Source organism: Hypanus sabinus, chromosome 18 (genome assembly GCF_030144855.1).
Source record: "Hypanus sabinus isolate sHypSab1 chromosome 18, sHypSab1.hap1, whole genome shotgun sequence".
NCBI lineage: Eukaryota > Metazoa > Chordata > Chondrichthyes > Myliobatiformes > Dasyatidae > Hypanus > Hypanus sabinus.
In genome coordinates, this window is record NC_082723.1 from 43,225,025 (window position 1) to 43,237,445 (window position 12,421).

Genomic DNA, 12,421 nt, shown 5'->3' on the forward strand with positions numbered 1-12,421 from the left:
TCGAAATAGACATATTTCAATATAACAATCTGTCAAAGATCCCTACTACAGTAGAATATATTGTTCTGTAAACAGGTTGATCACATACTAAAATTAAGCTTGCCAGCACAATAATGTACAGTGTGTGAGTACATCTTGTTTCACTAAATGCACTGTAATATATAGTCAAGAGTTAGTACTGCCAGTTGAGGCTTAAATAAGTCTTCAGCTGTGATTTTGTTGAGGAGATAATTAAGAAACATTTGTAAAGCATCGCAGTCTTATTTGTTCTGATTTTTTAATGTAAATTTTTATTCCAGCTCTTTATTAGCACACCATGTTCCCTGCTTAAAAGCAGAGTGAGAACCTAACATCAAGTCCCATGATGATTCTGGAATTTATTATTCAATTGGCTTTCACAAGCCAGACTTTTGGCTTGCCCTTTGTTTCTCTTGTTTTCCCAATGCCAAGTTTATGAAAACTGACCTATATCTTGGCATTCAATGGCACAGTGGGTAATCACACTGCAACAGTGTGCCACATTCGCAGCTTTTAATGTTAATTTTTCTCTTGTCTCCTCTGTGAGAAGCCGTAACAGCAAGAAGCATAAAATAAATTTGGTTTGTAAAGGCAGCAGGAAGAACATTATACAGGATATATGACCCAAACGTATTATTCAGAAGTCCACTGATCAGCTGAGGAGACTTGCACATTTCAGGATCTCAAATTATTACAAAGTACTTTAAAACCAAGCTGTATGGGGTGTCTAGGGAGGGGTAGCACCTCTGGTGGGGGGCCTACCATGCCCTCTTCAAGGCAGCTCGTCCACCTCTGGCACTCAGCTCTCACCTGTGGCTCCACGCGCAGCTGCCACACCCCGGTAAACCATCTCGGCAGACGGGCCAAATCAGGTGATGGTAGCCGACAGGTCTTGGACCCTCAGTGAGGTAGGGGATCTGCCTATCCCAGCGTGTGAAATCTGGCTTTGGCAGATAGAGCAGAGGAGACCGATTAATGATCCAACGGTCAAGAAGGCAGGCCAGCAGGCATTTGTGGAGCGCGAAGAGCACAACTAGACACTTAGATGTCCTGGTCATCCACTGCAAGAGGTGGTGATCTGTTTAAACTCACCTGGCAGAAGGCAATGGCAAACCACTGCTGTAACCTGCCGAGTATACGATTTCCCAATATGTCAGAGCGGTGTGGAGGGAAATCGTCCACCAACTGGAAATTACAGATGCGACCTAACGATGACTTTAAAACCATGAAGCATTTTTTTTAACTTGCCCTTTGTTATAACAACAGGGAAACTGGCTGTAAATTCGTACATAACAAATGAACCTGATAACGATCCAATTGCTGTTTACTGATGAATTGGTACGGTTCAGGACTTGAGAAAGAACACTCCAACACTTGTAAGAGACACAAGATTCTACGGATGCTGGAAATCTTAAGTAATGCACACGCACCATGCTGGGGAACCCAACAGGTCAGGCAGCATCTGTGGAGGGAAATAAACAGTCGACCCTTCATCAGGAATAGAAAGGAAAATGTCAGAAGCCAGACAGGATTTTTGATGTTCTGAGATAATTCCGAGTCTTAATTTAATGCCCCATTCCACACAACTGCACTGGAGTCACAGTGTAAATTTTTCAGGGAAGTGGGCTCAAGTCCATAACTATCCAACACAGCTAAGAGTCCTACCCAGCAACAAAGGCTGACACTGAGGGTGTATCCCTAAAGTGCACATGCACTATTTGGCAAGGGGCAATTCTGAGGCAAATCTTTTATTGTCCCCCTTAAGATTTCTTCCACACTGTCAATACTGTCCAGCCATCACTCATTGCCTAAGGCTTTTGCCAAGTTCCCATGTATTGTCGGCACATACAAGATCAGCTCACACTTAGGTTCACCTGACACATCCTTGTGCATATTGATGTCATTCGCTTAGACTTTGTCAAGCAGGGTTGGATCCTATAATGCTCCAGAGAATCCTTAAAAGATGCAATTGCTTAAAACCATATCATGCGGTAGGTCTGTTTGCTCCTGATATTTTGTATTTCAATTCCTTTGCAAACCTCAATCAAAAGGTTAAAATAAGATTTTCTCTGTTTTGCATTCTGCCAATCAGATTACAGGAGATCTTCCTCTTCTTGGGCAGTCCCTTAGGGTTGAGGAGAGCAGTTTTGTGGGTTGCAACTTGGCTGATGGAGCCAACATGGAAACTGCAGAGACTTCTGCAAGTAGGGTAGGTGAGTGAATAGTTTCGTGAGGTGGTTTCCTCCAACTGATGTTTATGCAAGGCTTCTGCATGCTCCCAATATGTGTAATCAAGCTTCTCAGTACTACATCAATTGTTGCACCTCTGCTCAAAGCCATCATGGGTAAAAGGTTTCCAAGAGTACATGCAGTTGTTACTCTTCTTTGAAGAATCTTTGTGCATATCCTTGAATCTTTTTCTCTGTTGTCTTAATCTCCTTTTTAATAGTATATATGTTTCATGAATCCTTGGTTGAGTATAGAAAGAACAAGGCCTGCATTAACTGGTTTGGAATTATACAGGTGAACACTGATTTCTGTGACGTGACAAAACCAAAAATACAAGAGGCTTTGGTGGTGAAACAGAAATTGAGTTTCAGAAGTAATAACATTAACAGTTGATTATCGTGGACACATACATACACAGAATGCCTCTTGCAAGACACAGCTATAAAAATATCCTGCCACAATTTAAAGAGTTCACAAATAGGAGCCCGTGACGAATATAGTATCAGGGTGATGATTAATCATTTATATCATTTATGGAGGCTGCAACCGATGGTAACTCTACCAATTTAGAGGAGTACACAGCATCAGTAGCTAGCTACATCAGCAGGTGCATCAATGACGTCACTGTGTCCAAGACCATCACTATACGCGCTAACCAGAAGCCATGGATGACCGCGGAGATGCGTGCGCTGCTGAGGACCCATGACTCTGCCTTCAGAGCAGGTGACAAGGCAGCCCTAACAACTGCAAGGACCAAACTGTCCTGGGGCATCAGAGAGGCAAAGCGTGCACATGCCCAGCGAATCCAGGACAGCGGCGACACGCGGTGCATGTGGAAGGGCATCCAGGACATCACCAACTACAGGACAACATCACCTGCCTGTGCTGGTGATGTCTCCCTCCCAGATGCGTTGAACAACTTCTACGTTCATTTAGAGGCAGAAAGTGACTTGGTGGCGAGGAAGACCACTCCTCCTCCCAATGACCAGGTGCTGCGCCTTACCGTGGTCGATGTGAGGAAAACTCTATGCAGGGTCAACCCACAAAAGGCTGCTGGACCAGACAATTTCCTGTAGAGTGCTCAGAGGATGTGCAGACCAGCTGGCAGATGTTCTCACTGACATCTTCAACATCTCCCTAAGCAGCGCCACCATTCCAACGTGCTTCAGGACCGCCACCATCCTCCTCGTGCCGAAGAAGTCTTCAGTGTCCTGCCTAAATGACTACCGTCCCGTTGCTCTCACATCCATCATCATGAAGTGTTTCGAGAGGCTCGTCATGAGGCTCATAAAGACCCTGCTGCCCCCTCACTGGACCCCCTGCAGTTCACGTATCGTCTCAACCACTCAACAGACAACACCATCGACATCACCCTCCACCTGGCCCTCACCCACCTGGACAAAAAAAAGACACATACGTTCGAATGCTGTTCATAGACTTCAGTTCAGCATTCAACACAATCATTCCTCAGCATCTGGATGGAAAGTTGAAACTGCTGGGCCTGAACACCTTCCGCTGCAACTGGATCCTAGACTTCCTGACTGGGAAACCTCAGTCAGTCTGGATCAGGAGCAGCATTTCCAACACCATCACACTGATCACGGGGGGCCTCCAGGGCTGTGTGCTCAGTCCACTGCTGTTCACTCTGCTGACCCACGACTGTGCTGCAACACACAGCTCGAATGACATCATCAGGTTCACTGATGACATGACCGTGGTGGGTCTTATCAGCAAGAACAATGAGTCAGCTTACAGAGAGGAGGTGCAGCAGCTAACGTACACTTGCAGAGCCAACAACCTGTCTCTGAATATGAACAAAACAAAAGAGATGGTTGTTAACTTCAGGAGAGCATGGAGTGATCACTCTCCACTGAACATTGACGGCTCCTCCATTGAGATCGTTAAGAGCACAAAATTTCTTGGTGTTCACCTGGTGGAGAATCTCACCTGGTCCCTCAACACCAGCTCCATAGCCAAGAAAGCCCAGCAGTGTCTCTACATTCTGCGAAGGCTGAGAAAAGTCCATCTCCCAACCCCCATCCTCACCGCATTCTACAGGGGTTGTATCGAGAGCATCCTGAGCAGCTGCATCACTGCCTCATTTGGGAATTGCACCATCTCAGATTGCAAGACCCTGCAGCGGTATTGTGAAGGACTCCACACACCCCTCACACGAACTCTTCTCCCTCCTGCCATCTGGCAAAAGGTACCGAAGCATTCAGGCTCTCATGACCAGACTGTGCAACAGTTTCTTCCACCGAGCCATCAGGCTCCTCAATACCCAGAGTCTAGACTGACGTCTACATCATGTATTACTATATTGTAATTTGTCCTCTACTTCGCCTATTGTCTTGTTTATTAATTATTGTACTGCCCTGCACTGTTTTGTGTTCTTTCTTACATAGTCTAGTGTAGCCTTGTGCTGTTGTCTCACATAGTCTAGTGTAGTTTTGTTGTTGTTTCATGTAGCACCAGGGTCCTGGAGGAACATTGTTTTGTTTTTACTGTGTACTGTACCAGCAGTTTATGGTTGAAATGACAATAAACTTGACTTGACTAAGATTTGAGCTGGCCAGATCTCTGCAGCATTACAGTCCACAGCCCCAACTCTTCGCTCATTCGTCTTGAGAATATGAAAAAATGAGCACAGTTTGCATCCTGGTGTGCCTCAACCAACCATGAAATTCAAAAATCTGGCTTGCAGATAATTCTTTATGAAAAACAATTTGCAAATGGTGAATTTGGCCACAACTTCATGCAGAGAGTAATAATTTCAAAGAGGGAACCCCAGAGACTAATTTCACAGAGTGTACGGCATATGGATGCAAAGTGAATTGGGGATAAAATTCTAACTGACAAGCACCTAATTTTTCACAAATATAATACAATTACACGTTTTCTGCTTCCTTCCACTTCTCTCCTAAAAATGTCCTGGTTAATCGGCTGTTGGTAGTCTTCAATGGATGGTTTTTCATCATGTACTGTATCTGTATTAGATTTCCACTATTTGCTATTCTTTTGTTTTTAAAGAGACTGTTATATTGGCATTTCTTGAATTAATTCACAGAATTTCAGGCAAGGCTACATTTATGCCCATCCTCATTGGGCCTTGAATAGTGACTTGCTTTGATATTTCTAAGAACTGTTAACAGACAATATTATTAGTTTCTGGGATCGGCAAATTAGAGATAATAGAATTCCTTTTCTCAATCTCATGGAGTTATGAAACAGCATTTCTTTAACTAGTTGAATTAAAATTCCAAGATACCGGGGTGGGATTTCAACATATGATCCCATTTCACGAGTCCAGGCTTCTGGCTTGTTCGTGAAAAAGTCAGTGGGTCAGGCAGCATCTTTGGAGGGAAATGAACAGTCAGCATTTTTGGATCAAGACCCATCAGAGGTCCTAACGGAAGAGGTCTCGACCTGAAATGTCAACTGTCCATTTCCCTCCTAATGCTGGTTGACCTGTTGAGTGTTCCTCCAACTCCTTTGTGTTTCTCTAGATTTCCAACAGCTGCAGTCTCTTGTGTAAATCACCACCAGCGTGTAGGCAAGTGGTAGAATCTAGGGGGAACTGATGGAATATTGGATTCATGCAGTGTAGATAGGTGCTTGATGTTTAATAGAACTTAGAACATAGACTAGTGCAACTCAGGAACAAGCCCATTATCCCACAAGGTAAACTAGTAATCAAATGCCGAACTAATCTAATCCCTTATGACTACACAATAACTATATCCCTCAATTTTCCTCGCATTCATGTGCCTATTTAAACATCTCTTAAAAGTCCCTTATGTATCTTCCTCTATGACCACCCCAGGCAGCACATCCCAAGCACCCACCACTGTGTAAAACATTTGCCTCTCACATCTCCTTTAAAATCAACCGTGCTCTCCTTAAGTACATGTCTTCTGCTATTAGGCATGTTAACCCTGGGAAAAGAGATACCATCTGTCTACTCTCTTTCTATGCCTCTTGTAATCTTATAAATCTCTGTCAGACCTCCCGTCAGCCTCTGTCATACAGAGTCTCGTCATAGCCCATGCTCTTCTAATCCTAGTAAATCTCTTCTGCACCCTATCCAAATCCTCAACATCCTTCCTATAATGCAGTGACCAGAACCATATAGATAATGTCAGCTGTGGTCAAACTAGAGTTTTATAAAGCTGGAACATAACTTCCTGACTTTGAAGTCAATGCCTCGAATACTAAGGGCAACCGAGCTATATGGCTTCTTAACTGCCCTAGCAAACTGTGTAGTCACTTTCAGAGAATTATAAACTCGTACCCCAAGATCCCTCTGCCATTGACTTTGTTAAAGGTTTTGCCATAGGACAATAAGATATAGGAGCAGCAGTAGGCCATTCAGCTCATTGAATCTGCTCCACCATTCAATCATGGGTAGATCCAGTTCTTCCAGTCATCCCCACTCCCCTGCTTTCACCCCATACCCTTTGATGCCCTGGGTAATCAAAAACCTATCTATCTCTGCCTTAAATGCACCCAATGACTTGGCCTCCACAGCCCCTCATGGCAACAAATTCCACAGATTTACCACCTTTTGACTAAAGTAATTTCTCCGCATCTCAGTTCTAAAAGGACGTCCTTCAATCCTGAAGTTGTGCCCTCTTGTCCTAGAATGCCCTACCATGGGAGTTAACTTTGCTATATCTAATCTGTTCAGGCCTTTTAACATTCAGAATGTTTCTGTAAGATCCCCCCTCATTCTCCAGAACTCCAAGGAATACAGCCCAAGAGCTGCCACACACTCCTCATACGGTAACCCTTTCATTCCTGGAATCATTTTTGTGAATCTTCACTGAGGCCTCTCCAATGTCAGTATATCCTTTCTAAAATAAACAGCCCAAAACTCCAAGTGTGGTGTCACGAGTGCCTTACAGAGGCTCAACATCACATCCCTGCTCTTATAATTTATATCTCTAGAAATGAACGCCAACATTGCATTCACGTTCTTCACAACCGACTCAATCTGGAGGTTAACCTTTAGGGTATCTTGCACAAGGATTCCTAAGTCCCTTTGCATCTCTGCATTTTGAATTCTCTCCCCATCTAAATAATAGTCTGCCCATTTAATTCTTCCACCAAGTGCATGACCATACACTTTCCAACATTGTATTTCATTTGACACTTCCTTGTCCATTCCCCTAAACTATCTAAATCTCTCTGCAGGCTCTCTGTTTCCTCAACACTACCTGCTCTTCCACCTATCTTTGTATCATTGGCAAATTTAGCCACAAATCCATTAATCCCATAGTCCAAATCATTGTCATACATTGTAAAGAACAGCAGTTCCAACACTGACCCCTGTGGAACTCCACTGGTAACAGGCAGCCAGCCAGAATAGGATCCCTTCATTCCCACTCTCTGTTTGCTGCCAACCAGCCAATGCTCCACCCATGCTAGTAACTTCCCTGTAATTCAATGGGTTCCTATCTTGCTAAGCAGCCTCATGTGCGGCACCTTGTCAAAGGCCTTCTGAAAATCCAAGTACACCACGTCTACTGCATCTCCTTTGTCTACCCTGCTTGTAATTTCCTCAAAAAATTGCAGTAGGTTTGTCAGGCAGGATTCATCCTAAGCAATGTATTGTCTCTTTACATTTGACTTACCAAGGCACACTCATCACATTTGGCTGGGTTAAACTCCATCTGCCATTTCTCTGCTCGTATCTGCAACTGATCCATACCCACTGTATTCTTTGCTATTCATCTATGCTATCCATAACACTACCAATTTTTGTATCATCTGCAAAATTACTAACCTATCCTTGTACATTTTCATCCAGATCATACATATACATCACAAAAAGCAGGTTCCAGTACCTATCTGTGTGGAATACTACTAGTGACAGACCTCCAACTAGAATAAAACCCTTTGACCAGCACCCTTTGTCTTCTATAGGCAAACCAGTTCTATATCCAAATGGCCAATTCATCACTGATCCCATGCACCTTAATCTTCTGAGCCTCCGATGAGGGACCTTGTCAAATGCCTTACTAAAATCTATGTAGACAATATCCATGGCTTTACCTTCATCAATCACCCTCATCATCCCATGAAAAAACTCAGCCAACTTAGTAAGACACAAAAAGCCTTGCTGGCTCTCACTAAGTAGACCATGGTTTTCCAAATGCTCATAAGTCCTATCCCTAAGAATTCTTCCCAGTAATTTTGCTACCACTGACATGAGACTCACTGGTCTATAGCTTCCAGGATTATTCCTGATTCCCTTCTAGCCAAGTGGTTCTGTGACTTTAAGTACTGATAGAAATACCAAATGAAAAAGTCTCCTAAACATGTTAATAGAAAATATATTTAAATTGGGGTAACTGATGGCAAAACACACATTATTTCCAACTTTAAAGTTGTACCACTGTGCTACTTCTATCAAACATTTTAATATCTATTGTATTTTTCAGCTGATGGAGTGAAGTATTTCAAACTTGAAGGTGAAACAAATATAACTAACAAGTATTGTAAGTTAGGAGTTCGAGGTGTTTGAGAAACAAATTGTTACATTTTCCATGCCTGAATTTAAACAGATTTTGTATTATTATCCATGGAACCAGATCTACTTCAGCAAACACTTAAAAGCTCAACCACTGAAACTAACATTTCTGACTGAAGGAACTGAACTCTATCCTTCAAAATACTTTTTAAGTCATGATAACTTTGTTTTGTGATGACCCAAAGAGGAGCAAATTGTCAATGATCAAGAAGTCAATGCACGTCCACAAGGAATGACGGCCAACAGGCAAATTGCCACATTGAATGTTTCGGCAGTTGCTTCTGACAATTGTTATTTTGACAGGATGAATGTGCTTAAATAAGTTACATTTCTATCCCTTTCTCCAGGGAAAGAAAAAAAATCCAAATTGCCTAGTGGAGTGATGGAAGTTTTCTCGCATCCATGCTGATAAATTTCCAGTCCTGAATGATTATCCTCCTATGAGCTACAAACTTCAGGATCATCAGTAATCCCTAAAGGCTATGGTCGGAAAATCGACCTAAATGAGAAGATATTAAACAATTTAACGACACCACTCTCCAGCTAAATTTGAAGATAATGCCTTTCCATACAAACCGTATTCATCCATTGAATACAAACTACATCTGTGGTGTGTAGTGCATCAGTATATTCATTGCAGAGTGATAAATGGTGCCGTGTAGGTTTGTCACTAGGGCGGAAATAAAACTAATGATGGCCTTATGGTTAATTTCAATAATGGCACACTCGGGCCATTGGGTGTTGGAATAAAATTAAAGCTTCACAAAAGTAATTGTTTTGAAGTTTAACCATCTTGTCTACAATTTTTCTTCACCAGGCATTGACTCACTGTACAGCTGTGGAATCACATGGGGGGGCTTCCAGTTACCCTGGTTTGAAACTAGCTTTCGATGCTGTCTGCATGGAGCTGGCATACTCTCTGTGTGACTTTGTAAATTGTCTCTGGTACTCCAGTATTTTGGAGTCCCACAACTCAAATATTAATAAGCGTGCACACTAACTGGCCCATGAAAATTGCCCCAGCATGTATGTGAGTGGAAGAAATTGCATAGGGATGTGGGCAGATGAAAATGGGTTGATGTAGGATCAACGTGACATTGGGAGCTCAATTGACAGCTCGGACTCAGTGGAGCAAAGCACCAGCTTCTGTGCTGTATCTCCCAATGATGCTAAGAGCTGGCTCAATACATCAGTTGGCCTTGCACTTCCATGCAGAGATCCTGAAATTCAACACTAACATTAGCTTAGTGTATGGTCATGCACTTTAGTGGAAGAAATAAATGGGCAGACTATTATTTAGATGGGGAGAGAATTCAAAATGCAGAGATGCAAAGGGACTTGGGAGTCCTTTTGTAAGATACCCTAAAGGTTAACCTCCAGATTGAGTCGGTTATGAAGAACGTGAATGCAATGTTGGCATTCATTTCTAGAGATATAGAAAATAACAGCAGGGATGTGATATTGAGTCTCTTTAAGACACTCATGAAACCACAGTTGAAGTATTGTATGCAGTTTTGGGCTCCTTATTTTGGAAAGGATATACCAATGTTGGGGAGGCTTCAGGGAAAATGCACGAGAATGATTCCAGGAATGAAAGGGTTACCGTATGAGGAACGTCTGGCAGCTCTTGGGCTGTATTCCCTGGAGTTCAGAAGAATTAAGGGGAATCTTAGAGAAACATTCTGAATATTAAAAGGCCTGAATAGATTAGCTATGGCAAAGTTATCTCCCATGGTAGGGGATTCTAGGACAAGAGGACACAACTTCAGGATTGAAGGACGTCCATTTGGAACTGAGATGCGGAGAAATTACTTTAGTCAGAGGGTGGTAAATCTGTGGAAATTGTTGCCACAAGGGGCTGTGGAGGCCAAGTCATTAGGTATATTTAAGGCAGAGATAGATAGGTTCTTTATTAGCCAGTGCATCAGAGGGTATGGGATGAATGCAGGGGAGTGGGGATGACTGGAAGAATTGGATCAGCCCATGATTGAATGGTGGAGCAGACACAACAGGCTGAATGGCCTACTTCTGCACCAATATCTTATTGTCTTATGGTCTTAAACCAGGCAATAGCATCTTCCGGTGGACTCCACTAGGCATCACAGAGCTCTGCAATTTTACCAGCTCTCAGAGACAGCAATAAATTAAAGCATGCACAAGTATAGGGATCCCATGTAAGTCAATGTCTCCGACAGCAAGAAGTAGATCTTTCTTCAGATTTAAATATTATTTCATTTATTTTATTTACTGATTCAGCACACTAATTGGTTAATTGAAACTGACCTGAGATTAGATTAAGGTTAAATCTGGGGACTGCTGGGCAGCGTCAGCTCGAGGGGCCAGAAGGGTCTATTCTATGATGTTTCTCAATAAATACATAATAATAACAGGCCCTTTCAGTCCAATGAGCACATGCCACTCGATTACACTCAATGTGACCAATTAACCTACTAACCCATATATTTTTGGAATGTGGGAGGAAGCCAGAGGAAACCCAAGCAGTCACGGGAAGAACATACAAACTCTTTAAAGACAACATCGGAATTGAACCTAGGTCACTGGCACTGTAATAGTGTTACACTAACCAGTATGCTATGATGCCACCCTCTCAGTTATTGTTAATTAGTAAATAGATACTTTACTGATCCCAAGGGAAATTACAGTGTCACAGTAGCATTACATGTTCATAGTCCCTTACTGAACCTGTATCAGTGTGGTGGACTTCAGGACCTGGTGAAGCTCCAGACCTTAGTTAACCTGTCTCAGTGTGGTGCACTTTAGGACACAGCGGAGCTCGGGACCCGCCACCTGCAGTGTTTCTGTTCCCATTGACGGAAAACAATCACAATTGAAAATAAGGTGGAAATAATAAAGCAATCAGAAAGAGGTAAAACGCCATTGGTCATTGGAAAAGCATTAGGCTACAGTCGGTCAATGATCGGAACGATTTTAAAGGATAAAGTGAGAATAATGGAGCATGTTAGAGGCCCTGCCCTGATGAATGTTACAATTATTACTAAGCAACGCAATGTTTTAATTATTAAAATACATATGTTTCTTAAGTGTTTTATAAAATATATACTATATACTAAGGCAAATGTTTGACTAACTGACATTAAATAATACCAGATGTACCTGTTCTGACTTACTTATAATACCGAATACAATGTAAATGCTATGTATATAGTTGTTTTATTGCATTGTTTAGAGAATAATGACAAGAAAAAAAGTCTGTACAGTACATGCTCAAACAATGAGTGCTGAAGAACTTCCATTTTTTTTAAATCCCAATCAATGGTAACCTGCACACATCCTCTTGTATACTTTAAATCATCTCTAGATAATTTTAATACCTAATACAATGTAAATGTTATGTAAATAGTTGTTATACTGAATTGTTTAGGGAATAATTACAAGAAAAAAAGTCTGTACATTTTCAAACAACAAGTGCTGGAAAGAGAACTTCCGGCTTTGCCTGATCCACGGTTGGTTGAATCCGCACATGCGGAACCCGTGGATAAGGAAGGCCGACTGTGCCAATATTAGAAGAAAAGTAAGAAAGAATTTAAACAATAAGTTACCTTAAAAATAAGATGTACAAAATTTACAAGATTTACAAGATTTCCATGTTCACACTGATAA

General features: G+C 42.1%; 1 protein-coding gene across 7 annotated transcripts in view; it reads right to left on the reverse strand.

The window, feature by feature from the left end:
• The window catches only part of LOC132407564 (astrotactin-2-like), a 1,730,264-nt gene that overhangs the window by 609,190 nt on the left and 1,108,653 nt on the right, over window positions 1–12,421 (reverse strand). The gene's annotated exons all lie outside the window — the stretch shown is intronic.